Raw genomic sequence first — 15,084 nt, 5'->3', positions numbered from 1 at the left:
GCACTGCAAAGGAAGTGAAGGAAATAAAAATAACTAAAAGCCAGGAAACGGCAAGAAAGAAACGATTGATATATAAGAAGCAAAATCTGATATTCATGGTTGAGAAGTGTGGATTTTTTTAATGGAAGTGCAGCTCCCAAATCATAGGCCTTATAGCCAATTGGTTAAAGGCCAAGGATGCACAAGGGTAGCTTTTCCTCTAAAGTTGCAGTTTCTTTGTTAATGGCTAGAAGATACTTATGCGCATACCAGAAGATCCAGAAGGATCCATCACAGACCCAGTCGACATCCGGACCGGGGTCAAGCAGGGCTGCGTCATCGCCTCAACCCTCTTCTCAATGTTCCTCGCTGCCATGCTGCACCTTGAAGTCGACAAGTGGGAACTTGTTCAACCTTCACCATCTCCAGGCCAGGTCCAAGACCACCCCAACCTCTGTCGCGAGCTACAGTACGCGGACGACGCCTGCGCACACAGAAGCTGAACTCCAGGACATGTCGATGTATTTACTGAGGCGTACGAAAGCATGGGCCTTGCGCTAAACATCAGTAAGACAAACCTGTCCTTGCCGCACAGCACTGCCACCCCCCCCCCCCCCCCAGTCAACAAGATCGACGGCACTGCCCTGGACAACTTCCCTTATATCGGGAGCCTCCCATCAACAAGAGCAAGCATTGATGATGCGATCCAACACCACGTCCAGTGCAGCCTTCAGCTACCTGAGGAAGAGTGAAGACCATGCCCTCAAAACTGTCACCAAGCTCATGGTCTACAGGGCCGTAGTAATACCTGCCCTCCTGTCAGACGTGGACCATGTACAGTAGACACCTCGTCGCTGGAGAAATACCACCAACGATGTCGCCGCAAGATCCTACAAATCCCCTGGGTGGATAGACGCACCGACGTTTGATCAGCTTCACTGGGCAGGCCACATCACTCACATGCCAGACACGAGATTCCCAAAGCAAGCGCTCTACTCGGAACTCGTCCACGGCAAGCCAGCCAAAGGTGGGCAGCGGAAACATTACAAGGACTGAGTGCGACATCCTCACTGATACCTGGGAGTCCCTGGCCAAAGACTGCCTTAAGTGGAGGAAGTGTATCCGGAAGGGCGCTGAGCTCCTAGAGTCTTGTCGCTGAGCATGCAGAAATCAAGCGCAGACAGTGGAAGGAGCGTGCAGCAAACCGGACTCCCCGCCCACCCTTTCCTTCAACCACTGTCTGTCCCACCTGTGACACAGACTGTGGTTCTCGTATTGGACTGTACAGCCACCTAAGAACTCGTGTTAAGAGTGGTAGCATGTCTTCCTTGATTCTGAGGGACTGCCTATGATCTGATTTTTTTTTTTTGCAATTTTCTGTAGTCTGCTCATTTAAAAATTATTCATAGTTTTGCATGAAGTGACCTAATCGTTGGACCAGAATGGGGATTTTCAGGTGAAATTTAAAGGACACTTTTTATAAAAAAAAGGAAATGGCAAAAAATCTTAACTTTTTTTCAAAAGGCATTTCTGTTTGTTGGCAGCCTTTGCCAATGCTGAAGGGGAGGGTGGTTAGAAATAACACAAAAATAGTAAAAATAAACAATGTTTTCTGGCAATTTGCCAAGTAGCACAGCACTTCAGCCTGGAAATAGTCCTGCAGAATGTGGTTGTGAGAAGGGTGGCCTTGTTTGTCACACCAGGTCAGCAGACCTATCGATCAGCAGTGTAGCCTGCCTCAAAGGGAATAGAAGCATAATTGAGGAAATATCTGACTGGTGCATAGGACGTGTACAACAAATCAGCTGTGGGTATCTTGCCTTTCCTCCTCCTCCTCTTCGCCCCTATTTTTGCCCCTGCGTTAAACGCTCAGTGTAAATTTTAAGTAGGAACTAAATTCACAATCATTGGTTCTTACTGATTTTTTTTTTTCCTCCCCATAATGCTGTGTTCAGTTTTGCTTGGAATGAAGGTAATTTAGATGTCAGTTCCATTTGTGGCATAAATACATAATCTGGATCTCTGGCAGTTGCTCTAGCTTCTTGGAAAGACCTGGCTGGGACAGGCAGTTCCTAATTGAAATGGTGGTTGTTTTTTTGAATTGGGCTGTTATTTTAGTTTTGACTTGTCCTCGATGCAGGAAATCTACAAAGTAAATTGCAAACAAATTGTGGTGCAGGTTAATTGGAGTCAAAATGGATATTGCAACACAATTTTCATTGCTAATCTCATTTAAAAGCAGACATTTCTTTAACCTTTTGCATACTTGGAACAACTTTACTGCACAGGAGAGGAGATGCGTTAATGGAGGGGCTCCTTTATGTATTGTATTGTTTTTTTTTTATAATGGCCACATTTGCTTCCCACAAAGTCCCAAAGACCAAATGCTTTTGCCATGCATTTACCAATTGTGCCAACTGAAGAAAAGTGACCTAGTGACTTGCCCTCACTACCTGTGGCGGTACACTTCCAAGAATGAACGTCCATTGAGTGGAGAGTTCACAGTATGATCTGATGAGCTACCATTCTTTGGCACAAGATATTGGTGCTCTCAACTTGCTAGGCCACTGCATTGCCTAAAAATAGTTACAGGTGCAGCATCCAAAATCCAGAATATTCGGACGATTGGTGGCAGGGTCGTCCAGAATCCGCAAAATGTTCTAGAATCTGGACACCTTGCCAGGCCCAATGAGAAGTCAAAAAATGAAATCCAACCTCTGTACAGTGACTAATTGCAAGAATAAAAATGCCAATCCTACCTGTTCCTGGCCGGCTCTTCTTAGTCTGCAGCAGCTCTGCACAGCACACAAGTCTCTGCGGCCAGAATCAGCTGAGCTCCTGTGCGCAAGTCCCCTCCCGCCAGAAGCGGGCAAGCTCCCGCGTGCAAGTCGCCTCCCGCCAGAAGTGGGCAAGCTCTGCACAGCAGACTGCAGCGCCCCAAAGCAGCAACCGCATGATAGAATCGCTGCGCCCCATGACTCCAAGCCGAGCTGACCCGACCAGATTGTGATTTTTAAGTTTGCACACCTGTACCTGTAATAAAGAAAATACTACCTGTACTGTACATGCACTTTTAAAATTTGGCATTTAAACAAAATTAGTGGCATTAAACATTATGGGGCTACCCTAGCTGACCCACATATACCCCATGCTGAGACCGCACCTGACCCACCTACATCCCATGATCGGACCCCACCCAACCGGATGCCACCGCTGTGGTGTTTTTCCCGATTTCAAGATCTGAATTTGTGTTGTCAATGCAAACATGTCAAAAGGACCAACAGATACCCCAATGGGTTCAGATAAAGGAAAGAGGAAGCACAGTTCACTTTCAATTGTCAAAGTGGAGTTACTCCAGAGATTAGATAGTGTTTCAGGGAAGAGTATGGTGTTGGACTTTCCACCATCTATGATATCAGAAAACAAAGAACAGCTCATGAAGTTTTATGCGGAAAGTGATGTTCATAAGGAATTGAGTAAGAGAAAAAGTATGCATAAGCCGAAATGTGGCGATTTGGATCGCGTAGTGATGGAATGGTGGCGACAAAGGCGAAGTGAAAAGGTTCCTTTTTGTCTGGCCCAATGGTGGTGCAACAAGCTTAAAAAATTCCATGCACAACTGGGGATTATTCTTCTGGTTGACTAGCCAAATTTAAAAGGTGTCATGGCATCAGGCAACAAAGTATCTGGTGAGAAAGCCTCAGCAGATCATGAGGCAGCTGAAAATTATATTGATGAGTTTATCAAACTAATTGGTTAAACCTTTCACCTGAGCTAATGTAAAATGCTGACAAGACAGCACTGTTTTGGTGCTACGTACCGTGAAAGACATTAGCAGCAGCAGAAGAAACGCAGCCAGCAGGTGCAAAAGACGCCAAGGATAGGTTGACTGTGCTTGTTGTTGCAAATGCAACTGGGACACAAAGTGTAAGCTTATGGTCATTGGGAGAAGCCAGCGTCCAAGATATATCGAGGGTTTGAGAGTATTGCCAGTGCATTATTATGCCAATAAGAAAGCATAAGTAACCAGGGTAATCTTTCTGAACTGGTTTGAGGAGAGCTTTGTCCCTCAGGTGCATGCTCATTGCACGGAAGCTGGCCTTGAGGAAAACTGCTAAATATACTTGCTGCTAGACAATTGCTCAGCACATCCCGATGCTGAGCTTTTGGTAAAGGATAATGTCCATGGACTCTAATTACCTCCAAATGTTACATCACCGATACAGCCAATGGACCAAGGAATTTTGAGATTGATGAAATGTCGCTACAAAAATGAGCTTATGGGTTGTTTGCTTAATGCTGTGAACACCGACATGGGAATAAAAGCTTTCTCTATCAAGGATGCCAAATGGGCAGCTGTGGATTCATGGAACTTGGTAACTGCAGACACCTTGGTCAATGCTTGGCACAACATCTGGCCATCAACTATGTTTGCGGATGATGCTCCCCAGGACTTTCAAGACTTTCGTGTGTCCAGGGAGAAAGCAGTGATTGCCCAACTTTTAGGTTATACAAGAGGGCTAACTTGCGAAGCTGCGCAGGAATTGAATGAGGACAAACAATGTCGTAGAACTCGGATATAGACAACGATGCTCCCATTGTGTATGCAATGACAAATCTGTTGAAGGGCAGATACAGCAGGAGCAACGAGGTCGGGGCTAAGGAGTGGCGAGAGATTGTAGAGGGAAGTGATTGGGGCCCAGGAGAGGCGTGAGTTTGGGGCCCAGGAAAGGCGAGGGCCCAGGCCAGCCCACACTGCAATATGTATGTGCACTAGGTCTGTGCAGCAGAGCTGGTCTCCAGTCGTCTTGGTTAATCTTTGCTGTTGGATCAAGACCTAGCTCTGACAAGCCCGTGTGGTGGCTGGTGTGCAATGGCCACCACACGTTTTAAAAAAAAAAAAAAAATCCACGCACAGGCATCTTCCACCCTTCAAGATTTAGTTCGGGACCTGGAATTTTAGGTCCTTCATTGAAACACCTGTGAACTTCTTGACGTGGAAGCAAGTCATCCTCGATTCGAGGGACTGCCTATGATGATGATGAATGACAGATGAAGAAATCATGCAGAGGGTTTTGCATCCAAAAAAAAGGATGAAAGCAGTGAGGATGATGATGCCTGTGATCAAGTCAAAGTGCTAATTGACACAGCAATCAATCTGTGTCAAGAATTAATTCACGCCTTAAAGCAACGAAGCTTCATAAGTGAAGAAATGTTGCAGGTCTACAAAATTCGGGAAAGATTGATGAAAGAAAAGCCCAAATTATTTAAACAAACAACGATATTAAATATCTATCAAAAGATGTTGCATCAGAAGACCCAAGACCTACAGCATGCAACTACACCAGTAATTTCCACATTTGATAATCCTATTGCTGGCCCATTATCAGTCCCAGACATCATAGCTGAGCCCTCTACCTCAAGCACAACCTCCAGCCAATTGTAACTGTTTTTACTTTAACAAAAGCCTTCATTTACTGTTTTATATTTCATAACTTAAAGGTTTTTATTTGTAAAACAATTATTATATTTCATTGAGTACTGTAGTACATTCCTTTTCAAATTTGAAGATGGTAGCAAAAGATACAGGCCGGGAAGCTCACATTAAATATAGTTACAGGGTACTGCGTTGCAAAAACGAGAGGGAGGCTTACCATGCGTTGCGAAGAAGTGAGGACTACAAGGCCTGCGAGGAGCAGAACTACAAGATGCATCCCAAAAACTGGAAATATCGCAACCTGGGCCCAGGCATTTCCGGACTCTGGACACACTTCTGGCGTTCCGAAATCCGGAACTATCTGAACCTGGGCTCTGGCGTTTTCGAACTTTGGACATAAAACACATTCCGAAGTCCGGAAAAACACGAAAACCATCTCTGTCTCGGTTGCCGGATTCAGGAGGTTGTACCTGTACTATTAAACATATGGCCCCAAGTTTCCACACGCGGCAAAACAGGCGTCCCTCCGAGCTGGGCGCCTGTTTTTTGCGCCGAAAACGGCGCCTGAAAAAAAATGCGCTATTCTCGAGCGCTTTGCAGCTCGATGTCAGCTTGGCGCGGCGCCCAGGGGGCGGAGCCTACCACTCGCGCCGATTTTGTAAGTAGGAGGGGGGGCGGGTACCATTTAAATTGGTTTTTTTTCGTGTCGGCAACCCTGCGCGTGCGCGTTGGAGCGTTCGCGCACGCGCAGTGTGAAGGAAACATTGGCATTCGGCCATTTTTGTAGTTCTTTGTAGCTGTTCAATTTTTAACATTTTTTAATAAAACCACATTGCCCTTCCATGATCAGCACTGGGGCTTCTTGCAGCAGTGAGAAGGCTGCAGGAAGCCTCAGAAGTTGAGGCAGCCGTTTCCCGACGGGCCCGACCGACGGCAGGGGGCCCCCCCCTGCTGTTGGGAACGACTGCCTCAACTTGAGGCTTCCTGCAGCCTTCTCCCTGCCTGAAGCACTTTCACACAGGTAGGAACATGGTTTATTTCATCTTTTCTTTGCTTATAAATTTTTATTCAGGTTGGAATTATTTGTATAAGTATAACTAAGGATTTATTGTAGAATGTAATGACTTCCCTCCCCCCCCCCCCCTCGTTCCGGACGCCTAATTTGTAACCTGCGCCTGATTTTTTAATGTGTAGACAAGGTTTTTTCAGGCCTACAAACATCTTCACTTGCTCCATTCTAAGTTAGTTTGGAGTACGTTTTCACTGTGGAAACTTTCAAATCCAGCGTCAGTGGCTGGACACGCCCCCTTTTGAAAAAAAAATTCTGTTCAAAAGTGAAACTGTTCTACTGGACTAGAACTGCAGAAAACTTAAATGTGGAGAATTCCGATTTCTAAGATACTCCGTTCTCCACCAGTTGCTCCTAAAAATCAGGAGCAAATCATGTGGAAACTTGGGGCCAAAGTAACTATTTTAAAATCTGACAGCAACACTTGGATTTTCCATTTTCCTACCTTAGTTCATTGTTTCACCTGTGCCAAAAAGGTACATAAAGCAAATTAGATGCAACACACATGTTCCTTACCAATTCTAATTCCATAGTTCAGTCACACTGTCTTATCATTTTTGTGATGATGCAGAAATATTGTTATAAATTGAGGTTGACTAATGACTGCATAGCAGTATCAATTATTGTAAATGCACTGAAATAGTTGGGTATTTTTTTTACTCATCTGCACTTTCAAGATATTCTGACTATTCTCCTCTTCTTTTTTTTTTCTCCCCCCCCCCCCCCCCAAAAAAAAAAAAATTCTGATTTTTGTGCTTTTCTAACCATTTTTCCACAAAGGTTTTGAATTTTTTTAGGGGATTTTAAAGGCGCAGCGTATTCAAAAATAGACTGATAGTAGGTGGTTTAAGATGCTATTGAGCTAGCTTTCCTGTTTTCCCCATTGTAATCAAGCAATTTGTTAGCCTACCTCAGCAATCAAAAAGAAAACCTCACCTATTATATGGGAATGTTTTATGGATCCCTTTTCTTGGCTGTGAACAGTGGGTTGCAAGATAGATGCTGGAGCATGTGCCCTGTACACCCACATCCCAAGTCATTAATATATATCAAGAAAAGCAGTGATCCTGGAACTGACCCTGGGGGAAGCACCACTTCCTCCAGTCTGAAAAACAACCGTTCAGAGCTACTGTTTCCTGTCACTTGGCCAATTTCGTATCCATGCTGCCAGTATCCCGTTTATTCCACAGGCTTCAACTTTGCTGGGGAGCCTATTATATGTCACTTTGTCAAACGCCTTTTGATAATCCATATACACCACGTCAACCGCATTGCCCTCTAACACTCTGTTACCTCATCAAAAAACTTGATCAAGTTGGTTAAACACAATTTGCCTTTAACAAATCTGTGCTGGCTTTCCTTAAGTCCACACTTGCCCAAGTAACAATTTTGTCTCTGATTATTATTTCTAAAAGCTTTCCCATTAGAGGTTAAGCTGACTGGCCTGTCGTTGCTGGGTTTATCTTTACACCAGGGTGTAACATTTGCAATTCTCCAGTCCTCTGGCACCACCTCCATTTCTAAGGATGATTGGAAGGTTATGGCCAGTACCTCCTACAATTTTTTTTCCTTCAATTCCCTCCGTGTCCTAGGATGCATCCCATCTGGTCCTAGTGTCTTATCTACTTTTAACTACAACCAACCTTTCCAGTACCTCGTCTTTTTATCAATTTTTATACCATCCAGTATATCCTCTACTTCCTCCTTCATAGTCTGTCCATGGCAGCAGCATCTTCATTGGTGAAGACCGATGGAAAGTACTCATTTAGTGCCTCAACCATACCCTCTGCCTCCATGCGTAGGTCTCCTTTTTGGTCCCTAATCTGCCCCACCCACTCTCTCTACCTGTTTTTACTATTTTTATATGCCTATAGAAGACTTTTGGATTACTGTTTGTTAGCTGCCATTTTATTCTCATACTCTCTCTTTGCCTTTCTTTTCTTTTTCACTTCTCTGAACTTTCCAAATCTAGTCTGATTCTCAGATGTATTCTTGACCTGACACATGTCATGTGTACTTTTTTTCTACTTCTTCATCCAGGGAGCTCTGACTTTAGTTGCCCTACCTTTCCCCCTAGTGAGAATGTACCTCGACTGTACCTGAACTATTTCCTCTTTAAAGGCAGCCCACTGTTCCACTACAGTTTTGCCTGCCAATCTTTGATTCCAATTTACCCGGGCCAGATCCGTTCTCCTCCCACTGAAATTGGTCTCCCTCCAATTAAGTATTTTTACTCTATATATAGAACCAATGGGAACCTGTTCAACCTTCGTCGCCTTCAGGCTAGATCCAAGGTCGTCCCATCCTCTGTCGTCGCACTACAGTATGCAGACGACGCTTGCGCCTGCGCACGTTCAGAGGCTGACTTCCGAGCCATCGTCAACACCTTTACCGAGGTGTACGAAAGCATGGGCCTTACGCTAAACATCCGTAAGACAAAGGTCTTCCACCAACCTGACCTTGCCATACAGCACTGCCCCCCCCCCCCCGGTCATCAAAATCCACGCGCAGCCTTGGACAACGTGGACCATTTTCCATACCTAATATCAGCAAGGGCAGACATCGATGACGAGATCCAACACTGCCTCCAGTGCGCCAGTGTAGCCTTCGGTTGCCTGAGGAAGAGTGTTTGAAGACCAGGACTTCAAATTTGGCACCAAGCTTATGCTCTACAGACCTGTAGTTATACCCATCCTCTTATATGGCTGAGACGTGGACTATATATGGTAGACACCAACTCTGCCTCTGCAAGATCCTGCAAATCCATTGGGAGGATCGATGCACCAACGTTGCTGGTCTCGATCAGGCCAACATATCCCCATCATCGAAGCACTGACCACACTCGACCAGCTCCGTTGGACGGGTCACATCGTCTGCATGTCCCAAAGCAAAAGCTCTATTCGGAACTCCTACACGGCAGGCGAGCCCCAGATGGGCATAGGAAACGTTTTAAGGACACCCTCAAAGCCTCCTTGAAGTGCAACACCTGCAAAGGCACCTGGGAATCCCTGGCCCAAGACCGCCCTAAGTGGAGGAAGAGCATCCGGGAGGGTGCTGAGCACCTCTAGCCTCGTCACCGAGAGCATGCTGTGGACAAGTGCAGGCAGCAGAAGGAGCGTGCGACAAACCAGACTCCCCACCCACCCTTTCCTTCAACGACTATCTGTCCTACCTGTGACAGAGACTGTAATTCCCGTATTGGACGATAGTCACCTGAACTCATTTTTGATGTGGAAGCAAGTCTTTCCAAATTTTGAGGGACTGCCTATGAATGAATTTTTACTCTAGATTGCTCCTTGTACTTTTCCATAACTAACCTAACCCTTATGATACTATGATCACTGTTGACCCTAAATAGTCACCTATTGACACTTGCTCCACTTGACTTACCTTATTCCCCACAACCAGATCCAGCATTGCCGCCTCCTTCGTTGAGCTGGAAATAATGTACATGGTCCATCTTCGGAGAAATTAAAGAAGGATGTGTGTATGGACATGAATATCCAGTCTAGCTCCTAAGGGAATGGTACTGTTGTGTTCTTGGGTTACGCTATTGTGCAAATAAATGTCGAAGTGTGAGGTGGCTCCCATCATATCTGATGGGAGCAGCTGACGTCACTGAACCTGAGAAGGTAGCTGAGGCAGATTTGAATTTGTAACATTATTAGCTTCCAATCATAAGGCATTGAATGTGCTGCATATATGTAAGTCTGTCTCCTAAAAGTAAATGTTTTTTTTAGTTTTGAGCTAGACTTTCCCTAAAGCCCCTCAACGCCTGATTGCCGCCCAGAAAAAAACACTAACATTCTGCAACTAACGCTAGCGAAACTTTCCATAATTAAGGTAAAAAAATATCGCCTGGCGAGAAAATGGATCTTGCTCCAATATTCTCAGCGGTTAAAGGTGAAACTCGGTGAAACGGGCGGTTTTTAACGGAATGGATGGTAAGTACTAGAATTTAGTCCAAGGCTGCGGTTGGGCCTAGGGAGGGGGGAAAACTCAAAATTGTTTTTCAGTTAAACAAAAAATAAAAAATTATAAAACATTCTCAAGACACTTTTTAACGTAATTGCCATTTTAGAATTAAAAAAAATAATTTAAAAAAAAAACCTTTTAACTTCTTTGCAGGGTACTCGCCTACTGTCCTGTTCCGCAGCTTTTTGTGGGTGGTTTCCTTGGCGGTTTGTATGGGTCTGATTTGCTGAGGAAAAACTTAGATCCTGGCGGTGCACGTGGGCGGTTGCTGCCCGCCGGTCTTTTCAAAATGTGGGCGGAACTCTTAAAAATAAATAAATAAAAAATTTTAAAAAGTAGTGATCTTTTGCCGGACTGTTTTTCATCAAAAAGCAGCTGTCCCGCTGAAAATGAAGGCAAAAGTCCAGCTCACTATCCCAACACAGTTCTTGATTTATATACTGTAACATTAGCAACACCAAAGGGGCATGTTACTCATTGGCATGTTCTTTGGTCCCAAAATGCAGAAGACCAATAAGTTTACCATTCCACTGTATGCAAAAAGATAAAGCCAACATTTAAATAGCATCTTTCATATCTCTGGATGTCCCAAAACATTTTACAAGCAATGACTTGCTTTTGAAGTGGAGTCACTGTTTTGTTTTATAGGCAAATGTGGCAGCCAATTTGTGCACAGTAGGGACCACAAGCAGTCAGTGGAATAAATTACCAGATTATTTGTTTTTGGTGGTGATGGTTGAGTGATAAATGTTGGCCTGGGCACCAGGAGAGCGCCTTCCTTTTCTTTTGAGTAATGAACTTGCGCATCCACTTAAACAGGCAGGGCCTTCATTTAATATCTCATTGGAAAGATGGCACCTTTGTCGATACAGCACATTGCATTGTACTAAAGTGTTTGGAGTGAGGCTTTAACACACCACTTTTTGACTCCAAGGCAAGAATGGTACCACTGAGCCAAACTGTCAAATTCAAGATGTATTGTCAGTGAATTGTCACGTTGTAGGGGCTGTTATGTGATAGGAATATAGGGATAGGCCATTTAGCGCCTTGAGCCTGTATTGTCATTCACTGAGATCATGCTGATCTGTGACCTGACTTCATATACCTGCCGTAACACCATATCCCTTAATTTTTGTTAACACACTGTTAATCGATAATACCTTTGGTTTTTATTTTAAAAAATTATTCTAATATTTGGAAGAAGTCGCTATTTAGAGGAGAATTGCTATGTGTAGCATCCTGCCACTCTAGAATCTTGTATTAGCACGAAGCTGAGCAGTGTTAGTGGCTGATCTCCTCCAATATTTTTTTGTTTGTTGCAGATGGACTTGCTCCAAAATACAGCAGCTAGTGGACATCTTAATGCATTAAATGCAAGGGAACCGTAGTGTAATGGTTATGAGCCCAAATTTGGCCCTCCGTTTTCTTCGGCGCACCTCCGAGCCCCCCACCAACATTTTACATCAAGCAGCGCCAAAACAAATCCGTGTGATCATGGCCGATTCTCGGGCCGTCTGTGGAGCTGGCGTGGTGCAGAAGAAAGAGGGGGACGGAGCTAAGTATGCCGGAACCTCTGCACATGCGCGCTAGAGTCTGCACGCCTGTGCAGTAGCTCCTGGCAGGCTGTTTCGGCAAACGCGTGCTGCAGGCTGTGTGGGAGGGGCCGAAGCACGTTATCCGTAGGCTTGACTGAATGGGCTCCCTCATCGGTGGCCTGCTGCGTTCTCTAAAGTAGGAGTTCTATTTTTTATTATTTACTGATTGATTTTGGTGCTTTAGGTGCAGGGTTCCTTCTATTTTTTTAATTTTTTTTATTGATTATTACTTTGGCCGTGGCGCTTTAGGTGCTGGGTTCCTTTTTATTTTATGAATTAATTGCTTCTTACTTTTTGTGCTGTGTTTGGTGCTTTAAATGTAGTTACTTGCGCCGATTCCTTAATTGTAAGTAAGATCTTTCTGTGCGGACAAAAGTGGACACATACACTGCCCTAAGTTAGTTTAGTACAACTTTTTTTCTGGCCAAATTGGCATAAATGGTGTAAGTGGCTGGGGAAAAAAAAAACTGACCTAACAAAAAACCTAACTAACTCCCTTACACTGGCGCAAATTAAATGGCCATATTTGCAACTAAAAAGACTCACCAGAAAAATCAAATTACACCAAAAAAAACGGTGCAACTCATGGGGAAATTTGGGCCCATAGTTACTGGACTAGTAATCCAGAGGCCTGGACTCATGATCCGGAGACTGGAATTTAAATTCAGTTAAATAAATCTATAATAAAAAGCTGGTACCTGTAATAGCGACCGTGAAACTACCGGATAGTCATCTGGTTCACGAATGTCCTTTTTTTAGGGAAGGAAATCTGACATCCTAACCTGGTCTGGCCTATATGTAACTCTGGACCCACAACAATGTGGTTGACTCTTATCTGCCCTCTGAAATGGCCGAGCAAGTCACTCCGTTCTTCAAGGGCAATTAGGGATGGGCAATAAATAGCGAATTAAAAAACAAATAGGGTGAGCAGGGATAGCTTAAATTGTTCCTGTGATGTGGACAATACAGGCATGGCCACATTTTTTTGCTCATCCCGAATGGGATACATTAGGAATCTGGATTTCTACGCAACAGGGAAGGGAGGTGATCAGAAAAATTAATCTTAAATTCATATATTAAAATCAATAAAGATTTAAGTAAAATCCTGATATTTTCAATATTATGTTATGCCACCTCGGGCATTATTTGTTTGGGAATAAGTGTAACATTCATAGTACAATAAGCAGCCTTGGTAAGAGATCTGTCTCTGCCTATTTGATGGATTAAATGTGTGCTGCATTCATGCTGAGAGTTTTGATGTCTACCGTTTTATATCCTTTGTTCAGCCTATTTCTCTTGCCTGCATTTTAAAAAATGTACTCGTCTTACACTTAATTACTGGAAGCTCCAATGTTCCATGATTGACATACAGTAGCTGTTAAGTGCAAAAGGATGTCACATCATTGATGAATAGACTTCCAGAGATATGGTTAATATAGACCACACTATGCTTGTCTTGGCTATGAAAAAATACATAATTCATCACTTTATTGTTGACTTTAAATACTGTGCTGAAATTTTACAGCACAATAGGAAAATTGCTTTTGAAAAGTATTAAATTGCTTGCCAGTTCAGAGGGTACATTAGAAAGTCAGATTTGTTAGACCTGATGCACATTATCTGTCACATGTCAAGGATTGTATCCTTTTATTGTGAATGTCTTCTGGATATCAGAATTCAAAAGAGTATGATTGAACCAAAAAAAACTACTTAACAAACATTACAATAGCAGAAGTTGAAATTTCTATTGGTCTTAGGTCAGTTTTCTGTTTTGTTTTGGGTTTAAACCTGCTGAAAATAGCAGTCTAAAGACTGAATAAGCAATGGAAAATATATTTATGTAGCTCACTATCAGGCCATAATGGCAGAAATTATTCTACTACATAGAGAATTGTAGAATAATAATTTCTGGACCTATATATTTTGACATAATGTCAGTTGTTTTTAGCTATGGTTGTATTACTTTGACCACAAAAAGCAAATCAAATTCATAATACTTGAAATGAATATGTCTCAGCATAGAGCTTGTGTTACTTTATCTTTGAATTTCCCTATGAAAATGTTTTTCCAACTTCCTTGGTCCCAAAGAGCTTTCCAAATGCATATAATATATATGCATGCCCTGTAAGTGATGCTCATGTTTGAAAAAAGGCTTGAATTTAATCTTAAGAGTACTTGGGTGGTCAGCAGGTAAGAAGAGGAATGGAGGAAAGTAAAAGAAAGAAACACTGCATTTATACATCGCCTTTAACAACCACCAGGACGTCCTAAAGCGCTTTACAGCCAATGAAGTACTCTTAGTGTAGTCACTGTTGTAATGTGGGAAATGCAGCAGTCAACTCGCGCACAGCAAACTCCCACAAGTGAGTATCTATCTTGGTATTGAGACAGATGCTCACAATTGCCACATGCAACAAAATGCAGGAAGGTCAGCTCAAGCTACTGTATCCCACACAAACTTAATAAAATCCAAACATTCCTGTCAGATGTATATTGGAGTAACTGTATGGTAATGCTTCTACATGAAGTGTTGCTGGTTAACGAACCCTTTTTGAGCTGTCTGCAGCCTTTGACCTGGTTGACCACACCTCCTCCATTGTCGCTCCACTGTCATCCAGCTATGTGGGACTGCATTCGCCTGGTTCCATTCTTATCTATTCAGTTGTAGCCAGAGAATCATCTGCAATGGCTTCTTTTCCTAATCCTGCACCGTTGCCTCTGATGTCCCCCAAGAATCTATCCTTAGCCGCCTCCTATTTCTCATCTACATGTTGCCCCTCGCCGACATCATCTGAAAACATCGCATCATTTCCACACATATGCTGATGACACCCAGATCACCTCACGATCCCTCCACTGTCTAAGTTGTCAGACTGCTTATCTGACATCCAGTACTGGCTGAGCAAAAATTTCCTCTAAATGTTGGCAAGACCAAAGCCATTGTCTTCGGTCCCTGTCGCAAACTCGATTCCCTAGCCCGACTCCATCCCTCTTCCTGAGAACAATATGTATTTATATAGCACCTTTTT

General features: G+C 43.5%; 1 protein-coding gene across 4 annotated transcripts in view; it reads left to right on the top strand.

Annotated features, from left to right (window-relative positions):
* Window positions 1-15,084, top strand: part of atp9b (ATPase phospholipid transporting 9B) — a 468,699-nt gene that overhangs the window by 17,074 nt on the left and 436,541 nt on the right. The window lies entirely within an intron of this gene.

Source organism: Pristiophorus japonicus, chromosome 1 (assembly GCF_044704955.1).
Source record: "Pristiophorus japonicus isolate sPriJap1 chromosome 1, sPriJap1.hap1, whole genome shotgun sequence".
In the NCBI taxonomy this organism is placed as follows: domain Eukaryota; kingdom Metazoa; phylum Chordata; class Chondrichthyes; family Pristiophoridae; genus Pristiophorus; species Pristiophorus japonicus.
This window is presented reverse-complemented; position numbering and strand designations above follow the sequence as displayed.